Source organism: Equus przewalskii, chromosome 2 (genome assembly GCF_037783145.1).
Source record: "Equus przewalskii isolate Varuska chromosome 2, EquPr2, whole genome shotgun sequence".
Taxonomy (NCBI): Eukaryota; Metazoa; Chordata; class Mammalia; order Perissodactyla; family Equidae; genus Equus; species Equus przewalskii.
Window position 1 is genome coordinate 42,473,123 of NC_091832.1, and position 13,453 is coordinate 42,486,575.

The 13,453-nt window shown below is 42.0% G+C and overlaps 1 protein-coding gene across 13 annotated transcripts in view; it reads left to right on the forward strand.

Moving 5' to 3' along the window:
- The window catches only part of RERE (arginine-glutamic acid dipeptide repeats), a 402,826-nt gene that overhangs the window by 325,366 nt on the left and 64,007 nt on the right, over positions 1–13,453 (forward strand). The window lies entirely within an intron of this gene.

Consider the following 13,453-nt stretch of genomic DNA (forward strand, 5'->3'; position numbering starts at 1 on the left):
TGTCTGCACATCCCAATGTGTAGACAATGGACCTAAAAATCTTGCTTGCCAGGCCCACTTCTGGGTGCTGTCAAAATCCAGAGTAAGTCAGGCCCCTGTAGGATCTGGGGTGGTGGTGTGGAGAGGGCCATTCTGGGAGCCTTGTAAACATCTTCCAGGGTTCAGTTCGTCAGCCTTTGGCAGTGAACCAGGCTGCGCATTGTTTTGTGGTTAAATGATGAACAAATTACTGTCCTTGCCCTCTAGGAGTTTATAATCTGAGCTCATAAAACAAAACAAGCCCCGCCCCCACCCCCCAAAAAAACCCAGAGAAAACAAAACCCTCTGTAAGATCTTATTATTTAATATATTAATAAGGTACATATATTTACACTTTTTAATGTTATGAGAACTGGATTTCACTATAACTGGTTTCCTTTGTAATCCTATGTATTTTATCTTAGGCATTTAAAAACCCTTTCTGGAAGAGATTAGGCTTTAGCAGACTGCCAAAAGGGATCATGGCTCAAAAAAGATGAAGAACCATGTTCTGAGGGCTGGCCTCTTCCAAATACTACAGATAGTTTCCAGAGTCCTAGATGAGAATGCCAATAAAGTGGTTTCATGGAAGGACACTGCATAGTGTTGATGCTTGGTAGGACTGTGGTGCAACGTTACTGGCTTGGGGCATGCACCGTAAGTGTTTAAACTGTTGCATTAGACTGTTGGACCTCCAACCTGCTATTAGCAGGCATTATCTGAAGGATATGAGTATCTCCTGTAATCCAGTTTAAGGTCAAGCATTAGGGAATCCCCCCAACCGCCAGAGGGCATGATTCCTGAGAGATTTTGACCTGCCTTGCCCCAATTGTACCACAAGAAATCCATTCTAAGGGAGAAAATGTTCATTATCTTCAGATTGTGTTTCGCAGCAACTGAGAATGTTCTTGGTTTTATTATTAAGTAATGTGGACCTGTGGCTTCTAAGTTATTATTTGGTTTCTTTCTTTAACATCTCAACATTCACTTTCTTCCTGGTGCTTTAGGCAGCTCCACGCACCAGGTCCCCCTGACTTGAAGCTACAGAGCTACATTTAGATCAGGTTTCACGCATGCTGCTGACTTTATCTCATTTACAGTATCACATTTCTGTTACCATACACTGTGTGATCCTGGCCTCCCCACAGCTTTTCAACAATTAGTAATTGAGCAGGAAGTGTGTTTTTATTACAGTGGCCTTTTGATTTTGATTTTACAATCGTGTAGTGTTTAGCAGAGAGCAGAGGTGGGGAAGTGGCTCTCTGAAACACATTTTTGACAGAGAGAAGTCTGTTGTTTCAGCCACTTGGCTATCTGTCAGCGGTTCTCAGACTTCCCCCTTGTGTTGGTTGCCTGGCAACCTGGGGCTGGAGCAATCAAACCGTGGCCAGTGCTTTTCCAAGCCCAGATTGGGAGATGATTTATTAGTGGAACTGTAAGCATGGTAAACCCAGGCCTCAGAAATGGACCTTTTTATTTTTCTTTTTTAAACCAGGAGTTTAGATAGACCACATCAAGAAAAAATAAAAGATAAAGAATATTAGTTGCAAGGTTTTGTTGCAGAAATTTTAAAGAATAAAATTAAGGCCTATAGTGAGTTTGTTATTATGTGTCTGTCCACATATGTGTAGGGTAATACTTTTACTTAGTTGGATTATTACCCTTTTTTTTCTTTTATTTTTACTGGAACACTCAACATTTTGAAAGTTAGTGCTTTGGGGGGTAAATTAGGATACTTGGGATGCCATCCTTCCATAAGAAACTCAGTCCAAGGAATGTTAGTGGCTTGTCTAGGGTCATCTGTGAAGCCCTGATAGAATCAGGCATGGAACTAGAGCCTAGCTTTCCTGACGCCGGTGTCTGCATTCTGGAGTTAATGTGGCGAGCATCAAATGCTGATTGTTCTTCTCCCTGTTTTTCAAAATTAGCTGAAAAATCCAAGGCCCCTGCCTTGCTCTCTGCTGTGTTAGCTGGTGCTGAAGTGGGTCTTCGTCTTGGTATGTGCGTGTATCTGTGTGCGGTGAAGAGAGAACTGTCGTCTTAGGACAATTCTGAACTTCTGAATTCTTCCCACTTTCTGCTTCTGCCTACACTGCCTTCTCTTTTCCCTCCCCCCAATTTAACAGTATAACCTTTTAATTCTGAAAATTATCCAGTATTTATTTCTGCTATAAAAGTGAGGTTTCAAACTCCTTTTGATGTTTCTCCTTCTTAGATTCTCAATTTCTTCAATATTGCAAATGAGGATGAAGAGGAATCTATTTTTGGGGGTAGGAGGCAGAAGAGTCTCAGCCTGACTTAGCAGGCTAAGCATTTCTTAAGCATTTCTTTTTGTAAAATTTTAAGGAAACACTTTGGAATTCAAACTCCACTCTGCGTGCAGCCCAATGTACCCAACTGTCTATGTAAATGTGGTATTAGTATGTTTGTATTCCTTTTAAATATACAAATCTAATCTGTGTGTGTAATTTACACACAGCAGTGATCATACTCCTTTAATACCAGTATTTTCAGCAAGAGTGAGGTATCATGGGAGCATATTGTTCCAAACAAAAGCCAGCAGAGCAGCCTCATGTTGGGGCCCATTACCAGTCCCTGATGTGGGGACTCTCCCCCAAGGGTCTCTCTTGGGAGAGCCATCCTGCGTGGGGATAGCATGAGACCAAACAGGGTGTCTGTAATAGAAAATAATGACCACCAGGTAGACAGGGATCTGCCTTATGGGGTTTGCATTTTGTAAGTGAGATATACTCTCCTTCCCCCTGTACCCCCTTACATTTCCTAAAGCGATAATTGATTTTCCTCCCTCTTTTGAGATTGTTTAAAGTGAACAAAATTAAATGAGAAGCCCCGGCCCTTATTGTGTTGTCTTGAAGAGGGAACAAAGTCCAGGAGCCTCTTCTATGGCAGGAGCTGAAGCAAGCCCCTGGCGGTGGTCAGTGCCTCAGTTTCCTCTGTTTTGGGAAGTGAGGCAGATCATAACAGCTCTGGATTTGGTTGTGTTTTTCTGGAAGACACCTTTTACTCAATTTGAAATAACAGATCTTATGATTTTATTTCATTTGAGACTATATGATATCATTGCCCATAACTTTAACAGCATATTTATTTTACCTCCCTAATAGAAAACTTTTAGTGCTTTGGGTATTTTAATGTTTCACAAAAAAGAAGGATCATTCTAGACCTGTGTTGTCCAATATGGTAACCACTACCCACATGTGGCTAGCACCTGAAATGTGCTAGTCCAAGTTGAGATGTGCTGTAAGTGTAAAATACACACTGAATTTCACAGACTGAATAGGAAAAAAAGCATGTAAAATATTTCATTAATAATGTTTATAGTGATTACGTGTTGAAATGATAATGTTTTGGATATATCAAGTTAAAATATATTATTAAAATTAATTTTCACTATTTCTTTTTAAAATATGGCTCCTAGGAAATTAAAGTTACATATTTGGCTCACGTTTGTGGCTCACCGTCAATTTTTATTGGACAGCCACTGTTCTAGACTCTTAGAATTTTTGCAAAAGGCTTCCTCACTAAAGATTTCTACTTCTTTGTTCTGTTGTAACTTAAAGATAAGCCACATTTCTTTTTTCGGTTTATTCCTCCTTCCTCTTGTGCTGACTTCTACTTTGTTTAAGAAGGTGAACTTTTTAATGACTTACTTATTAGCCACTTGACAGAGACATTTATGTGGAGACTCTATGGTGATACCGCAGGGAGAGAGGGAGCTTCTAATGCCCATTTGGGTTCTGTTATTAGTGTTGGGTTATTTTTAATTTGGGCGTAGCTGGGCAGCCATAATTGGCAAGAGGTATTTGGCTCATGGTATTTCTACATCTGTTAATGCTGCTGCTTAACTAGCCAGTTCTCATTTGACTTGAAAGTGCATTGAAGCATGCTCTGATATTCACCCAGTGGCACTGTTTTGTTAGGCCTGCAATAATGAAAGGACTTCAGCATATGCAACACAATCATCTAGACTCAGAGGGGCGTATAGACAGAGATATATAGAATGGCTCACTGGCCTTTGCTGCTGGGCCCGGTTGCTATTCAAACCATCCAGTATGAGGTCATTTTGTCATTGGGCATGCAGTCTTTGAATGAAAAACGGTGCAACTGTTATTTGACGTTTGAGACCACCTGGGAAGGGTTTAGCACACAGGTGTGTTGAAAAAAGAAATCGTCAACTTCACTCTGGGAGCTGAGCTGACATCATGGAGTGGGATTGCCTGGTTTCTCATTCGAACTTGTACGTTTGAACAGATAGGAAAGTTGGTGTCAAATCATTTTGTAGGTAGTAGTTAGAGAGTTAGAAACTTAACAGTAAACATGTATCAGGAGACATTGGGTTCAAGCTGGAGGGAAAATGGTATTGTGGTAAGACCAAGTCAGCTCACCTCCAGATACACTGATTTATTTATTCAACCAGTGATTGTTGATCACCTGCTGTACGTGTCAAGTGCTGTTCTAGGTGCTGGGGGTCTAGTAGTGAACAAATTCCCTCATGTGTTTGGTAACGTATATATCATGTCATGTTATATGATAATAAGAGCCGTGTGTTAAAGTAAAGCAGAGTAAGGTTATAGAGAGTGACAGAGCATTCAGATTGTCTGAGGAAGTCTAATTGGAAGGTTGTCTCCTGGTTGATTAATTAATTAACACAGTCATGCACCACTTAATGACGGCAATGCCTTTTGAAAAGTGCATCATTAGGCAATTTTGTCCTTGTACAAACATCATAGAGTGTACTGAAGGGGAACAAAATTTGCCACCCTAAAATGTGTCTCTTTAACATGAAGATTATTTCAGGCTGATTATTTTAAGAAACAAAAGACTCAGAAAGTTTTTCTTGTTACCTCCCCCTTAACTGCCTAAAAGAATTCAGATTTTAAAAAAACCTGTCTCAGGAAGCAAGCTCTCACCTTAGTATAACATGAACTAGGTGGTAGGCAGGAAGAATCTAGAAAAGCCTGTTCTTTGGGCTCCCCTCTCTGTTCTTGGGTTTCTCTGTGGCCAAACACTTGTTTTCCAAATGTTTGCTCCTTTTTACTTACCTGTGAATTGCCTTCTTTCCCTTTGAACTCCTCACTCCTAACATCTTCTTTTGTCTTTAGCTGAGGATGGTATTTAAGGCGAGGGCTTTGGCCGTTTTGGTGAGTTACTCGGTTCTCCTGGGTTTCTCCCATGTATACATGTTAGTAAACTTTTATTTGTTTTTCTCTTGTTAATCTATCTCATGCCAATTTAATTCTTAGACCTTCCAGAAGAACCTAGAAGGGTAGAGGACAATTTCTTCCTCCTCTATAGTAGTTACACAAACCTAGATGGTATAGCCTAGTACACACCTAGGCTATGTGGTGCTGGTCTTACCGGACCACCATCATATATGCAGTCAGTCATTGACTGAAACATCATTATGCAACGAATGACTGTAATTAACTAACATTGAGATTAAAGTTGTTAGTGTTTTTTGTAATGAATCTCATATTGGTTTCCTGTTGCTGCATAACAAATTACCCCCAACAATAAAATTTACCTCAACTTAAAAAAAAATAATCATTTATTATTGCTCATAGTTTCTGTAGGATGAGAATTAGGAATGGCTCAGCTGTGTGATTCTGACTTAAGGGGCTTTCATGAAGGTGCAGTCAGATGGTAGATGAGGTTGGAGTCATCTTGAAGGCTCCTTCACTCATGAGTCTGGGCTTGGAAGACTCAGACACCTGGGGGCTGGAACAGCTGGGGCTTTTGAGGTGTCTCTCTCTGTTCCTGTGTGGTTTCCCCAGCGTGGCAGCTTCAGGATAGCCAGACTTCTTAATATGGTGCCTCAGGGCTCCAAAGACATGTGTCTGGAGAGGGAGAGCCAAGCAGAAGCTGTGTTGCTTTTTATGCCCCAGCCTCAGAAGTCAGCTTGTATCACTTCTGTGCTATGGGTCAGGACAGTTATGAAGGTCCACCCAGGCTCAAGGGCAGAGAACAGAGACCTGCCTCTCAGTGGAGGAGTGTCTTCGTCACACTGTAAGAGCAGCACGTGGGATGGGATGGAAATACAGTTTATCACAAGAATAAAGCTTCCATGAGTATGTTCTGTTTTTTTTAAATAATGTATGGTCCTTGTCTGTAAAATGAGAGTTTTGACTAGCTTAGATGCTCTAAAGCTTCCTCCCAACTCTAACATTCTCTGATTCTACTACTATTACAGGTGTGGCAGGGAGTGAGTGTTGGGTTGACAGCCACCCAGCTTTTGTAGACATTACTAGGGCACATCAGAGGAGTTAGCTGGTGGGTAAGAGGACTGCTGGACTCTTCTTGCTGGCATCATACACCTTAAGAACTGACACTTCAGTCACTGTTATGTTTCTTTAGGTAATTTTATGGGGGTGGGAGGGGTAGATAACACAGTGACTGAAGCCAGGAGCTGTGCATTATCATGATAGTCGTGAAGAGAGGAAGGTAAAAGAATCAGGGCAGAATCATATCAGAGCTCTCTTCCCCAATTCTCATCCTCATCCTCCTTGGCCTTTGGAAGAAAGGCAAAGGAAAGGAACCAGGGATGAGAACGGTTTGGTATTATTCCTCCGTGACAGTTACACAGCTGCTGTATTTGACCCTAGGAAGGACTTTGTTTAGAAAGGGACAGGCTTGGTTTTGGGCTTCTCTTGTAAGTACCATCGAATCTTTTGGGACAAGGTGGGAAACAGGTCTTTTTTTGCTAAAACTAAGATTTATTTAATATGAAAGGTATCTTTGACTAATCTTCTGAATTTCCAGGTAAGACAGTTGACAAAACATATCATGCATTAATAGGGTCTCTTTTTGGAAAGAATTTAGCCAGCCTCTAGTCTCTGTGTAGGAGAGCGGCTACCTGCCTCACTGTGGCTCCTAGTGGTGGAGAACTAGAGGCATTGGCTGTTGAGGCTTCACAGATGGTACAAGACCCAAATACTCATCTTACACATGGGCACGTGGAAACCCTCAGAGAGGGCTGTGACCTGTACCAGGGGTGTAATTATTTAGTGGCAGAGCCATGTACTCCAAGACAAGTTGTTTTGTGGGAAAATTTTTAACATGGATATACAGCATTCAATCCCTGACACATGCTTTTTCTTCAAAGAGCAAGTATATATATGTGTATATGTAAAATTTCCTTTAGAGGTTTTTTTTTTTTTAAGATGTATAATACCCTTTAATTCCTCTGATATGATTAGATACAAAAGAATGTTTTCTGCACCTAGAGTCCAAGCAAATAATCTTACTTTGAAATCTCACTTGCTCCTCCACCCTTCCTGATTAGCTATGGATTGGGGCCGGATATTTAATTTTCCTAAACCTCAGTTTCTCCATCTGTAGACTCGGCCCAGTGCTCCCTATCTTGGAGAGGGTATTGAGGAGACTTGAGCAGGATGTAGTCCAGGACCCGTCAGTGTCCATGTTGAGACTATGGAAGGTCTTACTCTGAATGGAAAGTGTAGGTTTGAGGTGAGCTAGGGAAAAACGTCAGATCTAGAGAGAGATATGAGAATCATCAATAAAAACGTTTAAATTGTTATCCTGTTTGCTGTTTTTAAGCTATAACTAGTTTAACGAAACTATAAACTAATAATCCTAAAATAATGCTAGTAGATTCAAAGTGTACTTACAAAGTTGAATCAGAATTCAGGAGCAACATACTAGAAATCTTGGAAATACCCACCATGGCTTGCTGGCATGTCTCCTCCTAGACAAATTCATTCTGGTGCTATTTATTGAAAAAGTAGTGCTTTACTCAGGTCACCCTTTCATTAATGTGTTAAATATTTAAAACCAAAAACCAAATGATACTGTTCAAAGAAGTAACAATCCTCCAGCAGGAAATGTGTTTTAGATATGGGGTGATAGGAATCTGTAACAAACAGGATTATATGGATGAAATGCAATAGATTCTCATCTAGTGATTGTCAGTACAAGCCATTAATGAACCTAGGCATTGTGTAATACAGATGTTTGGAAAAGCTTTTATTTCTTCTGCTTGGCATCAGTGTTCTCTTTTTTCACCCTACCCTCTCATTAACATAGGCCCACATAGGTCTTCAGTTTTCTTCTGCTGCCCTGTACCTTCACAAGAGCAGTGTAGATACCCCTCTTACTTCCTGCCTGGTTTGGGCTTACAACTGTTGTATCTCAATTGGGGGAACTGGTTTGCTTACTTGCAGATCTGCGTGCTCTTCAGTCTCTTGAACCAGTAACTTATTAACATAAAATTTTGTGCAGAAAACAGGGTAGAGCACAAGGAGCCATTTTCACAGTGGGAATAATTTTAATACCTACAGTGTTTTCCAAACAGTTATGTAAGAGGACTGAGTAGAAGTCGCTTTTCAGAAGTCCTGGTGAGTTTCTGACTGTGATATGCTAGTTAAAATTCACCAGAGGGAGTTAATTTTGAAAGCTCTCAGCCAGGGGTTAATGCAGAGTTATCTTTCAGCCATTTTTGTAGCATAGCCCCTCTCTTCCTGCTTTTCTTCTCTGCTGCAGACACAGGTCAGATCCGGCACTTGAGATGAGCCAGATTGGGAGTTTCACATACAGACAAAGGAGATAAGCACAGCTTGTTCTTGGAAGGATTTACTCCCAGCCCAGTACTCTTCCAGGTGCTATCCAATTTGATATTCAGAATACTTGTTTAGAGATAGGTACGGCAGGTATTTTATGACTAATTTAAAAGATGAACAAGTTGAGGCAAGAATAAATTAAGTCCTGAGAGTATAGCTTTTACTTGTCCATTTATAGATTTTTGGAAACCGCTTACAATCTTGAAATGCTAACACAGGCAGCAGGTGCCTATTGCACCCCCGATCCGCACCCTGTCCTTGATTTCATTCTCAGGCCTCACTCCATCCCTGAGGTTCCTCAATTCTGTACATTCATCACCCTTGACCCTCCCACCCTAGTTCAAGTATTTGGTGACATATGGTTAGTTTTCCCATCTGTGAAATGGAGATATTAGTAGTCTCTGCCTCGGAAGGTTGTTATGATGCTTAAGGGAGTCAGTGCATGTAGAACCCTTAAGACACTGCCTGGCATATTGTAGCGCTACTCAGTGTTAGCTGTTTTTATTATTATATAGGGTGGTGTTTCCCTACCTTTTTCATATCATGACTCATAACAGTGAAGCTGCTTGCCCTAGGCCCACCCTGCCTGCCGCCCGGAGGGTGGAGAGGATCAGCATCTGGGTAGGCCAGTAAGGCATTCTTTACCCACAGGCACAGGGCTTGGGATGCTCTGACACGGGGTAGGCTCAGCAACAGCATGAGGAACTTTTGAACATATTACTTTATCGTAAGAGAGAATGTTACTGCATTTTGACTCAATTATTTTTATTTCTATTAAATATCTCCCATTTCAAAAGTAACTGTCTATAAATAGCCATGTCGGAATTTCCTTTATGGAACAGAGGAGCATACTAGATCCTAGGACTTCAGAGTTTCAATCTCATATTCTTTCCATTCTACCAAAAATGAGAAATAGAGTCTTCCAGATTCTATTAAAACCCCGGTTTAACAGTCAGTACTGTGTTCAGGTAACTCACTTTTTTAAAGCCAGGAGTTAAATGTTCTCTACTAGGAATTTATAGGTGGGTAATTCCTAATGGTGATAGGAAGTTTCAGCTCAATAATGGAAAACTATAGCAATTCACCTAAAACCTAAAGCATAATTATGTAAAATGAAAGAGGTGCTAATTATCACTACATTGGCAATCATATTACAATATATAAATGTATCAAATTAACATGTTGTACACCTTAAATTAACACAATGTTATGTCAAAATATATTTCAATAAATAAAATAAAAACTGGAGCACAATTACAAACTAAGCTGTAAAAGCAAAGAACAATCTCCTTGCCATAAACAAATTTATATTTATATTTGGATCTCATCTGGCTATGGGAACTCAGAAATCGAAAAGGACTTGTTTTGTGCTCCCAGGGAACGTGCAGGCAGGTTTATTGGAAACAAACAGCACCAGAGAAACAAGTGCCAACACCCCAAGACCCCTCAGCTCATGCATCTGAGAGTGGCCAGACTGCAAGCCTGTGGAATGTAAAAGTAGGGCTGCTTGGCACCAGGAGCAGTGACCTAGCCTTCTAAATGAACACAGTCTTCTTTCCCTTTCACCCTGGGCATCCTAACTTTCTAATATCTATATACTGTCAGGGACAGAAAAACTAACGGACATAGAAATAATTCATGAGACCTTGCATTTCAACACTGGAAATGCTGAATTTCAGCTCAACTTCTAGAAGGCTGTTAAGAAGCAGACCATGTCTATGAACTTTCATTTAGAAGCTTATAGTACCTGTCTATTTATAGTCTCTAGTGTTAATTATTAAATTAAACTTCTAAAAACGTCGAGGTCTTTTTGAACAGAGTAATAGAGGCAAAGGAGACTGGGAACCTATTTAACAATATGGCCTATTCTAATCACTGACTGCTCTGAGTGGGTTGGCTTTGTTTCACTTTTAAAGGCTACTCTACATTTCTGGTAAACCACAAGGTAAAGGCTGGTCTCTGAGAAGCAGATGTTTTGCCAGTTTTGAGGCCTTGTGGCTTTCCATAGAGAAGTAACAGTACAGGCCACATGAAGCTTTTACTTCCTTTTTTTTTTTTAAAGTGGAGCCGATGGTGCTTTGCCCTTGATAGCATAGTCATTGACATACATTGATAGCAGTGGTCTGTGTTCACCACCAGATGTCAAATTCAGATTTCTGGAAGTAGTTGGTTTGAAATGTCTGTGAGGCATTCAAGCAAGTATTCCCTGTGGGTTTGGACCATAGATTTTTGCCTTAGAAATAGTAGTGAGACTCTTGGGTGATATTTAGAGCCAAGAGAGTAGTGGAGATCATATTGGGAGGGAGTTTGGAGAGGAGAAAGGCTAGAACAAAGCCTTGGGAAGACTTACATTGAGAGGTTGAGTAGAGAATTAAGCCAGGTGATATGAGGAAAATAGGAGTTTGCTGTCATGGAGCCAAGAAGGGCAGCTCTGTTATCAGAGATCAAAATAGACCCTTTGGCTTTTAACAGTCTGTTTCCACTGTGAGCACCTCAGCCCAGGCCCTTGTCATCTCATGGTTTGTTACAATTAAAAATCAAAAACTTGGGAGCTCCAAATGCCTAGTGCTATAGGGAGGCTAGTGGTATAAAATTCCTGTCTCTTCAGAGCTTGTAGACTCTCTGAGTACGTGAGGCCTTTGACAGATGAATGGGAGGGAATGGTCAGGGAAGTTTCGTTTTGGAGTGGGAGGGATTTGAAGTCAGGTTTGAGGTAAGCTGGAGGTTTCTTGAATAGGCTGTGGAGTGGAGAGAGATGATACTGCAGAGTCTGGAGTTCAGACAGAGGTTGCAGCATGGGGCCAGTTGGCACTACTGGACGTCTAGTTGGAAAGGAGGCAGGGACAGGATCCTGGATGGCTTTGAATTCAGGACTAAGGGGTGTAAACACCACCCTAAAGAGGCCAAATAGCTATTCTTTAGGTAGGGCTGGGGAAGGTGATGTGGGCCTCATAGTGAAATCTGTGGCTTTTTTTTTTTTTAGGAATATTAGCCCTGAGCTAACTGCTGCCAATCCTCCTCTTTTTGCTGAGGAAGACTGGCCCTGAGCTAACGTCTGTGCCCACCTTCCTCTACTTTCTATGTGGGATGCCTGCCACAGCATGGCGTGCCACGCGGTGCCATGTCTGCACCCGGGATCTGAACCGGCAAACCCCGGGCGGCCGAAGAGGAATGTGCGCACTTAACCACTGCACCACCTGGCTGCCCCGAAATCTGTGGCTTTGAAAAATTCCTTGGCAGAGGCTTGTAAATGGCCAGAAGGGGAAGATGGGTTAATAGGACAGCTAGTAGGAAAGAGTGGTGAGGGCTTGGCCTGGGACTAGCGCGGGGATGGGCAGGAAAGTAGGCCATTAAAAGACCTTTTTTAGGAAGAGTACTGAGGACTTGGTCATTTGATGTTGGAGCCTACAGGAAAGGGCAGAGTCACAGAGAGTACACCACGACTGAAAATGGCTCTCACCTCCATTCTCCAGAGAACGTGGCAGGCCAGGGCATGGATTTTGGAGCCTAGGTTTGAAGTCTGCCTTTGCCTCTGAGGAGGTGGGTGACCTTGGTCTGGTTCCTTAACCACCTGTGCCTCTCAGCTTCATTGTCTGTAAACTGGAGAGAATAGTAGTACTTCCTTCTAGGTTGTGAGGGTTTTGAATTAATATATGGGAGGCTCCTGCCATGTAGTAGGTACTTAATAACTATTAGTTGAATGGATGATGTTCAGAGTATTACATTATAACAAGTTGAAGAATTAGGATCTGAACTCAAGTTTGCCCAGTTCTACCACATGACCCTGCTGTTCCAGATTCAGTCTTTCTCAGATGCTGCCTTCATTGTGCTGGCCTCTTCTAGTGAAACTGTTGTGTGTCCTTTGGCATCAAGCCCATGTTCAAAGTGCATAGTCCTGGCATTCCGCCATCAGACTCACGCCAGATTGCCTACCTCAATTTTGTGTAGACTTCCCCCTCTCCTATAACCCACTTCCCATTCTTTACCTCTGTATTTCATGGAGGGTCGTGTGTGTGTGTATGTGTGTGTGTGTCCCTGCAAATGCTGTGGGTTCTTCAGGACCTGGGATCTGGCCTGTCTCACTGCCTTGGGGAAGGCATTGTGGATTGCTACAGTCCATCCCTCTTCTTGGCTCCCTTGCTGCACTGATGAGCTGCACTTCACTACTTTATGCTTGGCTGAATTAAATCTCACACTGTTCTGTAATGATTTCACCATACATTTATCTTACCTGCTAAAAATGAATCACAGTTTTAATAAAGGTCAACGGCTACCTTTTTTTTTTAATTCCTCTCAGTGCTAGGTGCTCAGTAAATACTTAAAGAGTGGATTAATAAGCATTGATTCTTAGGGCTGAGGTTGAGGTCAGGTCCGCGTCATCTCACCCCTGGGGTAGCTCACCAGCCTCTTCAGCTGGTCTCCCTGCATTACAGCTAGTCTCTCCCTTAATCCATGCCGTAGGCCACGGTGCCACCTGAGCAGTCTTTTCATGGAGCACTCATGCTTAAACTTCTCTACTGCTCTACAATTAGGATTATAACTCTTCAGCCTGGCTTTGATTCTCTCTGCAACCTGATCCTCTCTGCCTCTTCAGTCTTATCTTCTGGCATTCTATTCTGCACACCCTGTCCTCCTTGCAGTTCCCAGAATGTTCTGTATGCCCTTCCTGGCTGACTCCTCTGCTTGAGGCCCTGCTGGATCCCACCTGGCAGGCTCATGCTCTTCCTTGTCACTTCCTCTAAGACATCAGTAGGGTAAATTGCTTCCTCCTCCTAGCCCCACCCACCATCCTTTGTTCTGCTGCTGCTTTTCTTTGGGGCCTAGAAATTCATCTATTT